The sequence below is a fragment of the Toxorhynchites rutilus genome, chromosome 3, assembly GCF_029784135.1.
Source record: "Toxorhynchites rutilus septentrionalis strain SRP chromosome 3, ASM2978413v1, whole genome shotgun sequence".
In the NCBI taxonomy this organism is placed as follows: domain Eukaryota; kingdom Metazoa; phylum Arthropoda; class Insecta; order Diptera; family Culicidae; genus Toxorhynchites; species Toxorhynchites rutilus.
The window spans coordinates 113,189,827-113,208,384 of record NC_073746.1 but is presented as its reverse complement, the minus strand read 5'-3'; the positions used below and the strand labels follow the sequence as shown (position 1 = coordinate 113,208,384).

The window sequence follows — 18,558 nt, the reverse complement described above, 5'->3', positions numbered from 1 at the left end:
GAAGCTTTGATTTTTTCATCCTCGAAAATATTCCAAGGGAAATTCGGAAAATCGAATTTTTGACGTAGGACTACGTCTAACCGGAAGATATAGGGGGTGAAATGGAAATCTAGGCACTGAACAAGTAGGAAAAAATGCAAGATTTGGAACGCTTATAACTCGAGCATATCTCAATAGATCGCAAAGGTTTTTGCATCAATTGATAGGAAATATATCTACGCATCTATCATAATGAATAACATTTCATTTTTCATGAGATAAATAATTGAATAATTGTGAAATATCAAGCATTGTCAAAATGCCCTATGTGCCCATTTTTGATTGGTCCATTTTGTGCTCCTCAAATCGTACCGACCAAAACGGGCAACCAGAGCAGCAGCGGAATACAACGCAGCACGATTGGAAAGGAAAAAGAAAAAAAAATGAACGAAACATTGGTCGCAGTCTCACACATGCGTAATTCTCGAGCCAGCCAGTCAGCTTAAAAATCCCCGCTCCGCTGCCGTAACGATCATTCTTTGTGTGGACACCGACTGGACAACATCGTTGCTGGACGGGCTGGACGGCGAGGGATCGAGTGCCTTTCTCAAGGCAAGAGGGCGGAGGTGGTAGCGCTGGAGTAGAATAGAGTAGAGTTTTCAAAGGGCCTTTCTCAAGGCTAGAGACGAATGAACTGCAAAAGTTTAAAGTCTCTATAATACAATACCTTCCTTCCTCCCGTGACGATCATTCTCATTCAAACCGTACACCACATCGGTTCGCATCACAACACATCAACAAACCAACCCAAGCAGCCATGTCTGGACATGGTAAAGGAGGAAAAGTGAAGGGAAAGGCAAAATCCCGCTCGAACCGTGTTGGTCTGGAGTTCCCCGCAAGGGTAGCTAGGCCGAGCGCGTTAGTACCAGTGCACCAGTCCACCTAGCCGGCGTTATATAGTTTCGGCCGCCGAAGTGATCGAGTTAGCTGGCAAAGCTGCTCGCGACGATAAGAAAACCCGCATTCGGAACAGAACACATTCGGTTCGGTGGACATCAAGACAACAGGCAGTTGCAGCGAGTGGCGAGTGGCAAACGCAATCGCAAAACGGCATCAGGTAGCAGAAGAAAAAAGTTTGTTCTTTATACAAACTGCTTTGATGGCAAATCCAGAACAAGGCGGCATCGAGGGCGTTCGAAATGTTTTTTTTTTTAAAACCACGAGTACTAAGTTTTCTAAATTGGAACCATTCCATAAAACAGATTCTCAGGGCCATTAAACCATCCAAAAAAGAGTTTAGGAAATACAGTTCAATGCTTTCTAAAACATTATCCAAAATAATAATAAAACACAAATTGATTTTTTCATAATTTGTTTGCCAGGATCTGATGAGTATGTGAATTTGGCAGTTGTTCTGAGCTTATTGATAGTTGGGGACTTTCCTGATTGTTCAATTTTCACCAATTCTTAAATTGTTTCCAGATTGAAAGTACAGTAATTTACAATTAGTTCGACATTAAGCTAATTGGACGGACATGTAATGCGACTTATTTAGTTGGAAATTTTTGTAAACATGGAGATCCAAATTATGACCCCACATTGAAAGTCGACACTGTACCACTGTCATCGCAAATGTTCAATTACAGGTTAAAATTACCTCCAATCCGACACTGAGTGGTGTTAATGCGACGTGCCATTGAATGTAATTTACTGTACAATATGTCACAAGCTGGATGGGAAGAAATTTTCCAACTGTGAAAGCTGTGGCGAGTGGCAACAAATCGCTAAACAGGAAGGTTTAGCCGAACAAGATGGGGATATCGAGTGATAACAAAACAATAAACTCTTTAGATTGAAGATAATTTTGTGATCCTGAAAAGGACCCTTTTTAGCCTGCATGTGAATCCAACGAGCGAACAAATCGTAATGAATGTATTTTTTTTGCCATCGCTCCATTTTAACGCTCATTCGTTCGTCTCGTTGGACTCGCCCTTTTGGCTGAGTCGGCCGATTTGTCTCTATCCTGTGAGTGTGTATCGCTAGAGTATAAAACACGCGGATCCCAAAAAAATATGTTATTTTCTTTCAAACCGTATACCCGTGTGGTTGTACGGCATCGGCATCGTGGACGTAACAAAGGAGGACAAGTTAAGGGAAAGGCAAAGTCTCACTCGAACCGTGCAGGTCTCCAGTTCCCTGTTGGTCGCATTCACTGATTGCTCCGCAAGGATAACTAGGCCGAACGGATTGGTGCCGGAGCACCAGTATACCTAACAGCGATTATAGAGTTTCGGCCGTCGGAGTGCTCGAGTTGGCTTGCAAAGCTGCTCACGACAATCAGAAAACCCGCATCAAGAACAGAGCAGCTTCGGTTCGGCGCTCATCACGGCAACAATTAGTTTCAGTGAGTGGCAAAGTGTTTCTCCGGCACGTCGCATTAAATGTAATTTACTGAACAACATGCCACAAGCTGGATGGGAAGAAATTTACCAACTGTGAAAGCTGTGGCGAGTGGCAAACGCAATAGCTAAAAAGGAAGGTTCAACCGAACAAGATGGGAATATCGAGTGATAACAAAAACACAACACCAAAGGATCTTTTCAGAACCATCAATATATTCATAAAGAGTAAACAGTAAACTAATCCATTTTTCAGGTAGATAGGTAGGTATTCACGTAGGAGAAGAAAATAAAACAATATATTTAACAAAAGCTGTCCCCTTTGTATAGGCCTACGTCACTCCGGTTATGTCCCCGACATTACCCACCCATCTTTTTAGTACCAAATGACTTAAAAATGCATGAAACGTCGACATCTGGTGTCAAAACAAAAAAAAATTTTTGGCCGAAAATCGACATTTTGGGACTTAGTCTGAGAGGCAATGAAGGTATGGGGGAAAAAAATGAGTGGGTTACATCTATGATATAACCGCAAGGTTGACGTGGGACTACCTTAGCGTAGCAATCATTTGTTTGCATTAATTAAATTTTCGGTTGAATGAAACAATTCCCGAATTCAATTGAATTCAATATATTTGCTTTGTGAGTAAAAAGATTGTATAATTATATATAAGGTCAATTCATGCGTTGTTCTTCATGATTATGTTCTTCGTTACAAGTAAATTTAGTGACTCCTTTTACATTTCGTATGATGCCGAGGACAAAATATGTATGTGAACGGAAGAATTATCAAATGATTATTTTATTTTACGTTTCCTTCTGATGTTTGCATCTCTAAAGTGTATGTACTTCTCGAATTGCGAATTTGCTTGATTTGATAAACCTCAGGCACTCAGTTTCGATTTTGACATGTACGTCGAACGCATATTGTTCAATCAATAGGCGTCATCGCAGCTATTGGTTATCAACATCTTGCCTAATCATCAAATTGTATGCTTAGTAATTCAGAGAGCAGAATATATGAAGGCATATCCTTCAATGCAAGCTTGAATAAGCGAGCCAAAGCGTGGTATTCGTACCCGCTTTTTTAATCCGTGTTAGGAATACACTTTTCGGAGTGCAAAGAAAACATACGAGTGCAGAAGTACCCCCGGAAGACCGTGTTAAGGAAACATATTCTAGTTTGCACAAAGGCAAGCGAGTACAAAAGTACTCGCAGTTTGCATTTATTTGCAGAGCCGATTTCCCCTGACATCTTGGCTTTGAAGTCTGTGTTAGGCAAACACATTTCAGTCGGAACAAAAATGCCCCCGACTTGCATGAATTTGTAATGCCAATTTCCTCAGACACCTTGGTTCTAAAGTCTGTGTTAGGGAAACACATTTCAGTCGGAACAAAAATACCCCCGAATTTCATGTATTTGCAATGTCGATCTCTCCAACGCTGCTTGGTTTTGAAGTCTGTGTTAGGGAACATATTTCGGTGAGAACAAAAGCCCCCATACTTTCACGTATTTGCAATACCGATTTCCCCGAGGCTGCTTGGTTTTGATGGCTGTGTTAGGGAAACCGTAGATCGGGCCAATCAAAATGAGGCAGTAAGGGCGTTTAGATAACGCTAAACATTTTACAGTTATTCAATTGTTTATCTTATGAAAAATAACATTTTATTAATTGCGATAGAAGCGTAGAAATATTCCCTATCAATTGATGCAAAAATCTTTCCGATCCAGTAAGAAATGTTCGAGTTATAAGCATTCGGAATCTTTCATTTTTTCCTGCATGTTCTGTGTTTAGGTTTTCATTTTACCCCCCCATATACTCCGGTTAGACGTAGTCCCACGTCAAAATATCGAATTTAAAGAACCGACCATGTACATTGTATTTATTGGTCCAAAAAAATGATCTGTGCAAAGTTTCAGCTCAGTCGCACAATATTTAGGGGTGCCTCAAGGCACTCAAAGCTTTGATTTTTTCATCCTCGAAAATCTTCCAAGGAGGAGTAAAGGAAATTCAGAAAATCGAATTTTTTTATTCGATGACAAATGACTTAGAAATGCATGAAACGTCGAGATCTGGTGTCATCCCAAAAAAAAAAAAAAATTTGGCCGAAAATCGCTTTTGGAACTTTGGAAGATTATCGAGGATCACAAAATCAAAACTTTGAGCGCTTTGAGGCACCCCTAAATAATGTCCGATCGAGCTGAAACTTTGCACAGATGATTGTTTTGGGCCAATAAACAAAATGTACATGGTCGGCTTTTGAAATTCGATGATGAAATTTTTCCCATACATCCATTGCCACCCTAATGGACATGTCCTGTGAGACCAATGTTACAATAGTAAACACACAGGCCTGTTAAGTGTGTTTGTATAGAAAACGGTATGTTTTTAAAGCATTTCATAGAATTATTGAGACACTTTTGCTTGACTCATAGCGTGGGCAAGGTGGCCACTATTGTAAAAGATGTGATTTACCATAAACGCACCTTTGAATCGAATTGAATGAAAACATCACCCCATGAATTGTTGGTTGAATAACTCAAGGTGCATTCATGATAAATTTGATGTTCTTTTCAGATATAATAATTTTTAATTAGGATAATTTCGCAAGGGTTGCATATCAAGCACGTTATAGGTGATTCAGGAGAAATAACACCTCCCACACTTGTCACGCTTGATCCAGAATACAACGACCTTGATATGTAGCACAATTATGCCGGAAACAATCATCCTCTAAACGCCTAGAGTCACGAATCATTTCATGTGGCCATCTCACCCTTAGTGGTGGCCAACTTGACCCGTCATGATTTTAGTAGCACCTTTTTCATTTATCATAAACATTATGAAATAAAAAGAAAAACTTTTGGAAGTCAACGTGATTGCGGAAAACATCCTAAAGATCGATGCTGACATAATGAATTGCCTCAATGTTGTATGCATTGTGTTTAATTTTACTCTATGCTTAGGGTGGCCGTCTTACCCCGGCCTCCCCTATTTATATTATATAGATGTATGAGAAATGCATATCGACAAAACATATTTCTTAGTTTGTCCAATTTCAACCACGAACACCTTATTGCATAAAAATAGGAACTGACAGATTTCCACGAGCACGAGTCCTTGAAAAAAATGATAATCTTCAGCGATTTCAAAGTTTCGTTTCGTGACGGACCTCAGGATCTGTGCTGTTGCATTGCATTGTACATTTTATCATTGTACCTAGCTGTTGACAAAAAACAGGAAGTGGGTTATATCTATGGTATAACCGCAAGGGTTACGTAGGACTATCGTTGATTTAGAGATCATTTGTTTGAAGTTGAATCTAAATCCATCCTGAATGAATGAATAAATAAATATTTGGGTGACTTAAAAAACGAGAGTGTTACGTTGGAGACTCAAGGTTTTATGCATCCAATATTGGATACAAAAAACCTTGTTCTGAAGAATAATCTTCAGAAGCTTTCCTGCTAACTGCACTTGATTGACAAATCACAAAACCGTATTATATATATGGATAGAAAACATTAAAATAAACTCGCTTGAATGTAATTTTCAATTCCAAGGGGAACTGGCAGATTATTTTTCAGCAACGATCATTTCTTTCCAGGTTTCCTCTCGATAACCAGCAAATGAAAAGAGTTGCGCGCGTGTATGTGTGTGGGTGTGGCGGCTGCTTCTATGTCTTCCCGAGGAACCGTATTTCGATGCTGATACTCTCTTGGTCACGAGAGTATCAGCATCGGCTTTTCTGCGCTCCCTCACAGTTAAAACAAACTGATTGCATTTCAGGTCAGTTCAGGCCAGGTAATGAATCCCTCGATCCCTCGCCGTTCAGCTCGTTCAGTAACGATGTTGAATATCATTTCAGTATGCTTTTCGTGCGTGATTGAATCGAGAGAAGGTGTGGTTTACGATGGCAATTTGGAAGGCAAACTAGAGGAGAATGAACTCTCTGAGTATGAAAATTTCGGCGACTGAGCAATAATCGATTGAAAATTATATAATTTTCGCGATACGAAACATTTTCCGTTTTTCATGTTATGCATCCAATATTGGATACGAAAATATCCTACTGATGGGAAAGAATAAACTTCAGAAGCTTTCCAGCTAATTACACTTGATTGAAAAATTACGAAATCAAATGTATTTGGTCGCTGTGTTCGCCATATAATTTGAAAACATTAAAATAAACTCTTTCGCATGGATGTATTCTTCAATTCCCAGGGAACTGGCAGATTATTTTTCAACAACGATTAGATCTTTCCGGAATTTTCTCGATGCTGTATGGCATCCAAACGAAAATTCTCGTTTTAGTTTGGCCTGTAAAAAACTTTTCTAAACTCTAATCCATCAAATTTGGAGCCCTGAAAAGGGCCGTTGATTATATGCTAAGCTAATATAGCACCCTTTCCTTCGATTCGATGGGCCAGCTGAATGTCCTTGGGCATGATGTGACGCGTTTTGCGTGGATAGCAAACAAATTTGTATCTTCGAATAAGCCTCCTGCAGCGTCATAACCGCGGAACTTTGGAAGCGCAAGTCTGTTTTGAAGTCCTGAGCAATTCCACGATCCAAAAGCTGCAAAGGTAGCTTGCGGATCAGCAATTCGGTCGACTTCCGATAGCGATGAATTTCACGCAAAGTTCCCGGTCGATAGCGATGTGGCTTCTTCACCTATCCTGCGACTGGTGCGCTTATCCGAGCTGCTTTCGTGTGCCTTACCACTGAAAGACTAACTAGCTATCTGCTTGGTTCCAAACAAACGAGTCGTCACGGTGCGAGAGTAGAGTAAGAAATGAACGAAAGCAAAGGAAGCGTCATTTTATAAACCATAAAAGTATAGAATCTAAACCCCACCCTTATTATATTCGTTGCTTACCCTGAGAGAGAAACGAATAACATCGAAGTAAGTATACAGTAATGTATTTGAATCCGGACACTTTGCGTTACATTTAATACCATACCGCAGCCACAACATTTTCTGCATGTTGAATTAATGCGATTGATTAGTAACTATCAAGAAACTATCAGTAACTATATTAGCAACTATTAATCGCATAAATTCAACATGAAAAAAATGTTATGGCTGTGGTATGATATTGAATGTAATGCAAAGTGTCCGGATTCAAAAGCATTACTGTAAAAAAGAGTTAACTCGACTGAAATTTTTTCGGTTCGGCCTGCAAAAACGAAATTAAGAGCCCTCGCCGACTGCAGACTGACTTGTCGACCGATAGTTCGGTCGGCTTCTTAATCAGTACGGAGAAAAAAAGTATGTAGTGTACAGCATAATGCATAGACGTAAGTATGAGCTTCCCCATCTCACATTCCAATAAGATTAATGGGTTTCCAAGTGGGCGCGCTACATACGGATACGAATGATTTCAATAACCTGTTTTCGAAGCTATCATTAAGCTATTGAAACAATTTTTCGACTCAATAAATAGCAATCATATAACTCTTGGACATTTTATCTTTTGTATGAAATGATTATCATACTGTTCCGTTGATCCGAAGCAGAATGAATCAGAAAGAAGGAATGGATTTTTTCTTGGAATTTAGTCAGCAGAAATAATGCCCTTTCCCAACAATTAAAAACGACAAACGGTAAACAGTTTCATCAAAGTGATTTCTTTGATATGGGGATATATTCACTACATCATGTCATATATTTCATATTTTTCATTATGAAATCCATATCCATGGCACCTATCGGTATCGAATTATCATCGACACCACGATTTTCGCTAAATGCTCCTTTCAGTTCGGCCTGTAAAAAACTTTTCTGAACTCTAATCCATCAAATTTGGAGCCCTGAAAAGGGCTGTTGATTATATGCTAAGCTAATATAGCACGCTCTCCTCGGATACGATGGGCCAGCTGGATGTCCTTGGGCATGATGTGACGCGTTTTGCATGGATAGCACACAAATTGGTATCTTCGAATAAGCCTCCTGTAGCGTCATAACCGCGGAACTTTGGAAGCGCAAGTCGGTTTTGAAGTCCTGAGCAATTCCACGAACCAAATGCTGCAAAGGTAGCTTGCGGATCAGCAATTCGGTCGACTTCTGATAGCGACGAATTTCATGCGAAGTTCCCGGTCGATAGCGATGTGGCTTCTTCATGCTTCCTGCGGCTGATTCGCTTATCCGAGCTGCTTTCGTGGTGCCTTACCACTGAAAGACTAACGAGCTGTCTGCTTAGTCCCGATGAAACGAGTCCTCACGGTGCGAGAGTAGAGTAAGAAATGAACGAAAGCAAGGGAAGTGTCGTTTTATAAAACATAAAAGAATCGAATGTAAACCCCACCCTCTTTATTGTATAAGCTTACTGTATACTCACGAATATAATAAGGGTGGGATTTAGATTCTATACTTTTATGGTTTATAAAATGACGCTTCCTTTGCTTTCGTTCATTTCTTACTCTACTCTCGCACCGTGACGACTCGTTTGTTTGGGACCAAGCAGATAGCTAGTTAGTCTTTCAGTGGTAAGGCACACGAAAGCAGCTCGGATAAGCGCACCAGCCGCATGATAGGTGAAGAAGCCACATCGCTATCGACCGGGAACTTTGCGTGAAATTCATCGCTATCGGAAGTCGACCGAATTGCTGATCCGCAAGCTACCTTTGCAGCATTTGGTTCGTGGAATTGCTCAGGACTTCAAAACCGACTTGCGCTTCCAAAGTTCCGCGGCTATGACGCTGCAGGAGGCTTATTCGAAGATACCAATTTGTGTGCTATCCATGCAAAACGCGTCACATCATGCCCAAGGACATCTAGCTGGCCCATCGTATCCGAGGAGAGCTTGCTATATTAGCTTAGCATATAATCAACGGCCCTTTTCAGGGCTCCAAATTTGATGGATTAGAGTTTAGAAAAGTTTTTTACAGGCCGAACTGAAAGGAGCATTGAGCAAAAATCGTGGTTTCGATAATAATTCGTTACCGATAGGTGCCATGGATATGGATTTCTTAATGAAGAATATGAAATACATGACATGATGTAGTGAATATATCCGAAGAAATCACTTTGGTGAAACTGCATTATAAAATTATTTGTGTACGAATGCCGCAATCGATAGTCGACTCTAATTTGCGCTGGGTAATTTCCTCGGAGGACTCGATTCCTCCTTTGAGCATTAATAATCTCTTTCTGGCAAAACGATGTGGTATGAATCACATTATTTGAATGATAGAATGAAGAAGTTTTCTGCCAATTTCCTTCAACCTGCAAACGTATCTTTCTCCCGTTTGTCGTTTTCGCGTTCGCTAATCCTTTCTCACAACACCCATTTCTAGTTTGAGAAATTGTTGAGTAAACATTGTTTGCCAGTGCGCGTAGAGCGGGAATTCCTAAATATTCATTGCACCTCTAATAAATTGCCGACAGACGTGGTCTTACGTTGATCGCACTTGATTGAAAAAATCCAAAACAAAATGTATTTGGTCGCAGCATTATATGAGTAGAAAGCAAATAATCGCTCGAAAATGACTTGATTTTCGCGATGTAAAACATTTTCCGTTTTTCATGTTATGCATCCAACATTGGATACGAAAATTTCCACTGATGGGGAAAAAAATATTCAGAAGCTTTCCTGTTAATTGCGATTGATTGAAAAATAACAAAACCAAATGTATTTGGTTGCAGTGTTATATGGATAGAAAACATTAAAATAAACTATTTCGCATGAATGTATTTTTCAATTCCCAGGGGAACTGGCAGATTATTTTTCAGCAACGAGAATTCCGCGCGTGTATGTGTGTGTGTGGCGGCTGCTCCGATGTTTCAAGCGGAACCGTGGCATCACTCTCCTCCTGATGGATTCCCTTTTGGCCTTAGGTGCACAAACAGGCTCTTGGTGACACCGTTCATCAGCGCTTTCATGATAAACGAAATTAGCTTCACAACAACAGCGACAACATGCTCCAATCGCTGTTCAATCATAACTGAGTGGGTTTACGAGCGGCGCTCGCTTATATACCGATTGGTGATTTCAATAGCCTGTTTTGAAAGCAATTTTAAGACTATTGAAACAAGTTTTTGGATGAAAAAGTAACAAGTATATGACGCGTAGACATTTTATCTTTCAAATGAAGTGTTTATCATACCATTTCGTTCAGTTGTTTAAGAGCTATTAACGCTCAAAATCTCGGTCTCCGGCGTAACGCTTTCGTTCTCGAAACTTTAGTTTTACACCCCGGTATAGAAATGACGTCAAAAAGGACCAAAATCAAAATAAATATTTATGTTTCATAAATCCATGTCCGGAATAAAAAGCACATTCAGAAGATGTTTTGAATCCGGGCGACGGATCGAAGTAAACAGTGAAATTTCAAAATTTAAGGTGAAGGTAGAAGGAAGCCATTAAGTTTAATACTGTTTGTGAGAGAAGACCAAAACAAACAGTTCGTTTTGATTTTGGAACGTAAGTAGATCAATTCACTTATCAGACTTCATTGACACGAGTCTCAAAATACATTTGAAAAAAAAAAATCAATACTAAAATAAAATGTATGAACGATGTATTCCGATGAACAAATATAAATATATATAGAAAGTGTATTTGCATATGAAGTAAAATTCTGATTACACGCGAGCGTAACATGAGCAAATTTGTAACACATGCAAATTGGGGCTCTTTTGATTTAACAAGTTCTTCCGCACTGTAACTCAATGTTGATAATTCCTTAATATTTTCGTATTTTCGTATCTTTCCACATAGTATTCGTATTTTTTCACATAGTCACGTTGGAGAGCTTTAACCCTTCTCTTGGTTGGCCGAGGCATTTTGATTGAATGTAATACTTTTCCGTTTACTATTTTTTACAGCAGAGGCTGTCGTGGGAGTGTTACGAGCTCTGCAATACAATTTTCTTAACGAATGTTAAAGTTGCTAAAACTTACATTATAGACCCATTAAACGTAAAAACAATAATTGTATTGATCAACACAATTTTATTTGATTGATTTTCATGCCATGAAACGCTATGATTCAGGAATAACATTTCATTGAGTATTTTTTATAGCTGTTTCGATGATGTTGTCTGGCATCAGCGTCGAAAAAATAACGATGCTTTCACCAATACAAACAAAACCATTGCGGAAAATTGAAAAATGAGAAGTTAACTTTCAGAGCACTAGCTCGAGTTTTCCGACGTTTTTCATTATACATTGCGACGACAGATGAAAATTGAATATTTTGTGAGTAATCGATTAAAGTTTGGTTGATATAACTTGATGGGAAGTGTGCGAAAACGATAATTTTCTACACACTGTTTCGCAAAATTATTGAATTTCGGGCGAGGGGTGAGGGAGGAAGATGAAAGAAGTGAGCGCCATTTGTGGCTTCCTTCCACCTTCACCTTAAGAAAGCATTAAGTAAAAGTTTAAAAAATTAAAAGAAAAACAACGTAGTTTACTGTTTTTCACCTCTCGCCAGTTCACCTCTATTGCTAACATCGTGTAACTCACAACTGAATGGAACAAACAAAAAAACAGCAAGATTTTTTTTAGTGTGAAAAGCTTAAACTTGAAATTGTAGGATCGATACTATGCGAGATATTGATCACTAAAGCCAGCTAGCTAGAAAATAACGGATAACTTTTTCACCAACCTAACATATATAAATATGCATTGCAAGATGTACTGTCATCTCAAAAAAAAAGTTGTCAAAAATAGTCAGAATTGTCAGAACTCTTTTTTTCGGAATACGAGGCAAGAGTATGGTTTTCGGTGCCAATAAAAATGTGTAATGAAAAAAAGTGAAAATTGTCAAAAAGTAACATGGGACAACTATGCGTAGAACGGCAGTACACTAATCTAAAAAAAAAATTTTGTCAAAATTGTTTTTTCAGACGGAAAAATGATCGAGTGCAAAAAAAAAGTTGACAAAAATTAACAGTAAATCTTGACGTTTCGTGCAATTATACGTCATTTGGCATCAACATTTTTTTTTTGTAAACCCCGATTTTTGATGATTCTTTAACCCAGTTTTCAAAAAACTCAAATTTTAACGTCTGCGACACTAGTAAATGAATTCCGAATGAAAAATCAAGATAACTTTATATTGGTACCCTAAAATATATGCTTTTCTTCGTATTCCGAAAAAAATAGGATTGTCGATTTTTGACAAAAAAAAATTTGGAGATGACAGTAAAGCTCGATGTTTCATGCAATTTTAATACATTTGGCATCAATTTTTTTTCCGAAAACATCATTTTCATGTACAATGAGTGATCATGTAAAAAAAAAAAATTCCAGATGAGCAAATATAAGAAAAAATATTTCTTCCATCGTACTTTTGATCCTCTCTTCAAAAATAAATTTTCCAGAATAGTGAAGTGTAGTATATACAGGTCGGGCTCGATTATATATGATTCGATTATATACAATTTGGACTCGATAAAAACTCGATACAGTTGGAATTCTGGATAATTTTTTTTCCATGTGAAAAAAGTGTTTTCTGACTTCCAAGGGGATGAATCAAAAACTAAATTCTTCTTTTATATTCAAAAAACGAAACATATATGCATAAAAAACGAATTTTTTTTTGGTTCGATTATATACAGTCAAAAGAAATCCGATACTGTATATAATCGAGTCCGCCATGTATAAAGTAAATAATTCATTATTTCGTGTAAGGGAAATAACTTTTCGAAAAGTGACGCTTTTTTTAGGTTAATCAGACGCTTTTTAATAGCTTCAGTGTATTTTTTACGATTCCTGGCCGTTTTCAAAGAAGTGATTTTTTACATTCTGAAAAAATAATGTCAGCCAAAACGATTGAATGGCAAGGTTTCGTGAAAATGCTTTTCAACCTCGCTTATACTGTGATGCGTTGTAATGAATGAAGCAAATTATTTGCATATAAGATACTTAATGTTTCTGGGGTCGTTAACATTTGTGATGTTACACAGTGCATTCAAAAAGTTCCGGGACTATTTTTTTAAACAAAGAAAAAACGAGATACTCAAAAGATTAGATATTAGTTTTCTACATATAGGCCTTCTCCTTCCACACCAATTTTTGAACGCTCGTAGAAATGTCGGAAGGCGCGTTCAAACTGCTCACCCGGTATGAAGTTCATAATATGCGTCACATTTCATTGAATGTCTGGAATATCGTCAAAACGGTCCCCTTTTGTAGCGTTCTTTAGCTTGGGAAACAAGAAGAAGTCTGTCGGGGCGAGGTCTGGAGAATAGGGGGCATGGGTGATGACAGTCACCTTTCGTTTGGCTAGAAACTGCGCTACCAATATCGCGGTGTGCGCGGGCGCATTGTCATAAGGCAAAAACCATTCTCCAGATCGGTACTGGTATGGGCCGCACGCACCGTATCCGTGCCAATAATCGTTCCAGGACACTTTTGTAGAAGACCGCTGATAAGAACTGTTTGTCCTGGAGGCACAAAATTTGATGGCGGCTCTCTGCTCCATAATTGAAATTGTGACGCGACCTAAAATCACTGCCTTACTCTTATCAGCCAAAACAAGCTTCTTCTTCCTCTTCAATGGCACTAACGTTCCTAGAGGAACTTCGCCGTCTCAACGTAGTATTACTTGCGTCATTTTTATTAGTACTTAGTTGAGATTTCTATCCCAAATAACACGCCTTGAATGCATTCTGAGTGGCAAGCTCTAGAATACGCGTGACCACAGTGCAAGTCGGAGGCAATTTCTTTGACGAAAAATTCCCCCGACCAGAACGGGAATCGAACCCGAACACCCGGCATGTTAGTTGTGACGCTAGCCACTCGGCCACGGGAGCACAAGCTACTGAATCGAGATAAGCGGTTCACGGTAGAAACGGTAGCTGGCCAGAAGTTGGCGGGAAGTAGTTCACGCGTTGGAGCAGAGATAGCGCCACTCTCCGATTTTAGCGCGAGGCAGTCCCGGATCTTTTTGAATGAACTGTATATATGCTACCGACACATTTCTGGAAGTGTCAGAAATGCAATTTTGCTAAAAGATACCAAAAAACTACTTAGATATGCAATAAGTGTTTTAATTTGATATCCCTTGGTGACATCCCTATTTGTACACGACCCTCTAGAACAGGGGTTCTCAAACTGTTTTGGGCGATAGACCCCTTTTCCAGAATTAAGTGATACCTCAGACCCCTATATCCAAATTTTTGGACAAAATATTTTTTTTTGACGCATATGGAATATTATTTCAATATTTTGCTTGACCAAAGACTTCTAAAAGTATCAGGCAATACTCCAATTTTTTAAGGGCTGCTAAAAATGTACGATATTTGTTTTTTGAGTCATTTCCATGTGAAAAAAACGCGATTTCAGAGCGCCGGCAGACAAATCTGTTTAAAATCGGTGAACATGCAACAGGTTGATAAGTTTTTCACTGTAAACGTTCTTATTTATTTATTTATTTGTTTATTCTTATCAACGGGTACAATTATGCCCTAATGACGATCACTTACTGAACTAAACTTACATTTTACTTATATATATATATGAAAAATTTATCGCTAATAGCAGTGGCTGTAATTGCGGAGGTGTATCGTTTTTTAAGTAATGCGCGAGACAATCCGAAATCGAAGAACCGACTGTAGCAATTGAACTCACGGCACATGCTCGACAAAGGCTCATTGTAGCCATAGTTTGTGTTAGAAAACGGTGTTTGAAGGAAACTGTGAGACCTCAGGTTTCTTGTTTGCACGTTAAAATTAACCTTCTGCAGAAGCTCTGGACAATCAATATGTGACTATATCAAATCTGATATGAAGCAGGTTTTGGCAATCCTTCGACGATCATGCAGTGTTTCTATTCCGATAAGTTTGCAGCGATTTTCATAGCTGGGGAGATTATGAGGATTATTCCACGGTAGACGGCGCAATGCAAACCTCATGAACTTCCGCTGGACAGCTTCCACACGTAGAATACCGTTTTGGTAGTGGTAAATAGTGCCCAAACAATAGAGCCGTACTCCAATAATGAGCGGACCAGGGCACAGTATAAAGCTTTTATGCAATAAATGTCCCTAAAATGTTTGGTCGAGCGAAATATAAAGCCAAGTGCTTTAGATGCTTTAGAAATTATGTATGCGCTATGCTCGCGAAACGTAAGCCTTGAGTCCAGTATGATTCCTAAGTCCTTAACACAGTCACCACGTTGTAGAGTTATGCCTTTAAGCTTATAAACATAATAAGCTGTTGAACGTTTACGAGAAAAGGATATTATCGAGCATTTGTTTGGGTTCAAAATCATCCTGTTCGCGTCACACCACGCAGCAAAGGTATTTATTTGTGTCTGAAGAAACTCAGCATCAGCTTCACATTCAATCTGATGGTACAGTTTGAAGTCATCCGCACACGATAATTTCGGCACTCAAGAGAGAAATTGATGTCGTTGAGGTAAAGTAAGAAAATATATGGACCGAGATGACTTCCTTGAGGAACTCCTGAAGTAACCCGAAAGGGCTTCGAGATAGTGTCACCAATCTTCACTGAAATTTTTCGACCTGTCAGATATGATTGCATCCAACCCAGAAAAGAGCCACTGAAGCCAAGACATCGAAGTTTGGCGATTGTTATCTGATGATTTATGGAATCGAAAGCTGCTGAAAAATCAGTGTATATCGCATCGATTTGTTGACGCGACTGTAGAGCCCGTGTTATTGAAGATGTGTAAACGATCAAATTCGTTGATGTGGATCGATTGGGAATGAATCCATGTTGCTCTTGGACTATGTAGCTTTTACAGTAATGAGAAATGCAATCCAGTACAATTATTCCGAACAATTTCGAAACCGCGCATAAGCAAGCAATTCCTCGATAGTTTTTTACATCCTTTTTGCAACCCTTCTTGAAAACAGGGAATATGAAAGAATTCTTCCATGTTTTCGGAAAGATGCCACATTGGATGGAGCAGTTGAATATGATGCTTAGTGTTTGAGACAAACTTGTCGAGCACTTCTTCAGAATAATGGCGGGCGTTCTATATAGGATCTAATGTGTATGTTCTTGTAGTTTCTTCAATAAAAAGGGGTATTTGATAAAAAATTCAAATTTAATTTTTTTTTCTTTCTATTTAAATTCGCTGCCCTAGAGATATTGTCTTAATTTTTGTATAACCAAAGGCACAATAAAATGAGCTTACAAGGCAGCGGCAATCAGTCTTTGAGGTTAATGAGCAGTGGCAACTATATTGCCACCAGTTTTTTCAACTGTTTCAATAGTTTTTTTTTATCGAAGATAATGTGTTCTTCTTCATGTAAGAATTATGTTTTCTGAAGTTTGAGTCGATTCCTTGCCTAGTTTCCACGGCTTTATAAAAAGGTTATGTCACGGTTGCCAGGTGTATTGAACAGAAATCTGGATGTTGGAAAATCAAAAGTCTGTATTAGTCTGGATTTTTGTCGACATTTTTTATATTAATTCGAAGTGTTTTTCTCAAGCAGGTAAAGAAGGAGTTTCGATTGAATTTGTCCACAAAGGCCCTTCTCAGGACTATAGCTGCAAAAGTTTACAGTCTCTATAATTCAACACAATCAATCAATCAACATTTTTACGTCTGATGTGTAAAACATGGTTTAAGAGTTATTTGTTCTTATAATATATCGACGCATTATACCTAAACTTGATGGTTGCAGACATGTGCACCAAACACGTTCTTCGGTGTTCAGTAAATTTATGGGATAAATTTTCTCAATTGCGGGAATGCCACTTCACCACCATGGATAGTTGTGGCTAGAACTTTACCCCAAAACATGATTACATAGGTTCGTTCATCCGAAGAATAGTCTGAAAAGTCAACATTGCGCAGCTCTCTGTATTCCTCCGGGCTGAATCATTTCTCTGGGAACCAGATTAGGAAAAATTTCAGTAAGTGGTAGAATGGTTTGATGTTTTTTTCTGATGACATTGAATGGGTTCATCATGGTCATGGTCAGAAATTTATGCATTACATTAGCTCTAAATTCGTTGAGCCGATCAGATGTTTTTCCATCGTTTACGTGCTCCCTGATGAGAAGTTCAGCCGTTGTCCCAATCTACAAATTTTCCAAAAACTCATTTGTGAAAAAAATATTCAATACCGTGTGGAAAAGTCATGAAATGCTCGAATGAAGAATAGGTAGGATTCACTTTGAAATAGCTTGTCACTTTGAGTATGTATGACAAAAATGTCAAATAAATATCAGTCTACTACTTTGGCGTTCTCAACATGATTAATATGTTTCACAAATCAAAAGTAGATTCGGAGTGGTTCAATCTGTCCAATTCCAAAGGTTTTAATTCAAGAATTTCCTGAATTCGCAAGGGACTGCATATAAGATAGCTATTGCTTTATTCAATTTCATCTGAAATATGCTTACACGCATACGAAGAACATAAGGCAGAACTATAGAAAATACACTGCATAATGAAAAGCGATGGAAAATCTTTTTTAAGCAAAGCGCCAAGTGAGTTGCATGATGAAGTCATGGTCCTTGCTCCATCAACCCAATACCAATCAAATAAATTTGGTATGTAATTTTGTTTCATTTGAACAACGAAACCATTCCGTCATACAACGTTCTAGAATCCGTTTAGGTAACCTGTATAAGGTCATAAAAACAATAATTCACGAATAGTATATCATCATTAAAATAGCTAGCTCTGGCCACTAAGGGTGCTCCTACACTGCTTTTTTTTTCCTTTATTTATTTGATTAGGCTCATACTATTTGAATATATTATAACTACATAATCATTAACTTAAAGCTACACTGCTTGACGGAAGCCAAATATTTGACACTTTAAGTCTTCACTACATACTTTGTAGAAACCAGCATGATTATCGGTGCTCTGAATAAGCCAGCTCAGTCTGTCCTCCCAATCCCTTCGGTGACATCAGTGATGCCATTTTGAATAACTGTTTCAATAAAACTAGCACAAACTAGCTTTCCAAACGAACTCAATAAGGTGAAATGTGATTACAGAATCTTTTTTTTAAATCTGGAAAAATTTGGGCAAAGTGCGGAAAGTCTGGACTAGAGAAAAAGACAAATGCTGGAGTAGGCAATTAATTTTTGAAAACAAAATATAAAAATCGATCGTTAATGATAAAAAGAATCGAATAGATCAATGTTATGAGATGATGCTGGTGACTATCTCTGGAATTAAATTAGTAAATGAGTGTATTCAAGTTCCAACAAATTTCAGAACGCAAATGCCAAATGC

At 38.4% G+C, this 18,558-nt stretch overlaps 1 protein-coding gene across 4 annotated transcripts in view; it reads left to right on the top strand.

The window, feature by feature from the left end:
- LOC129778886 (PRL-1 phosphatase) overlaps nt 1-18,558 on the top strand; it is a 184,655-nt gene that overhangs the window by 136,426 nt on the left and 29,671 nt on the right. The gene's annotated exons all lie outside the window — the stretch shown is intronic.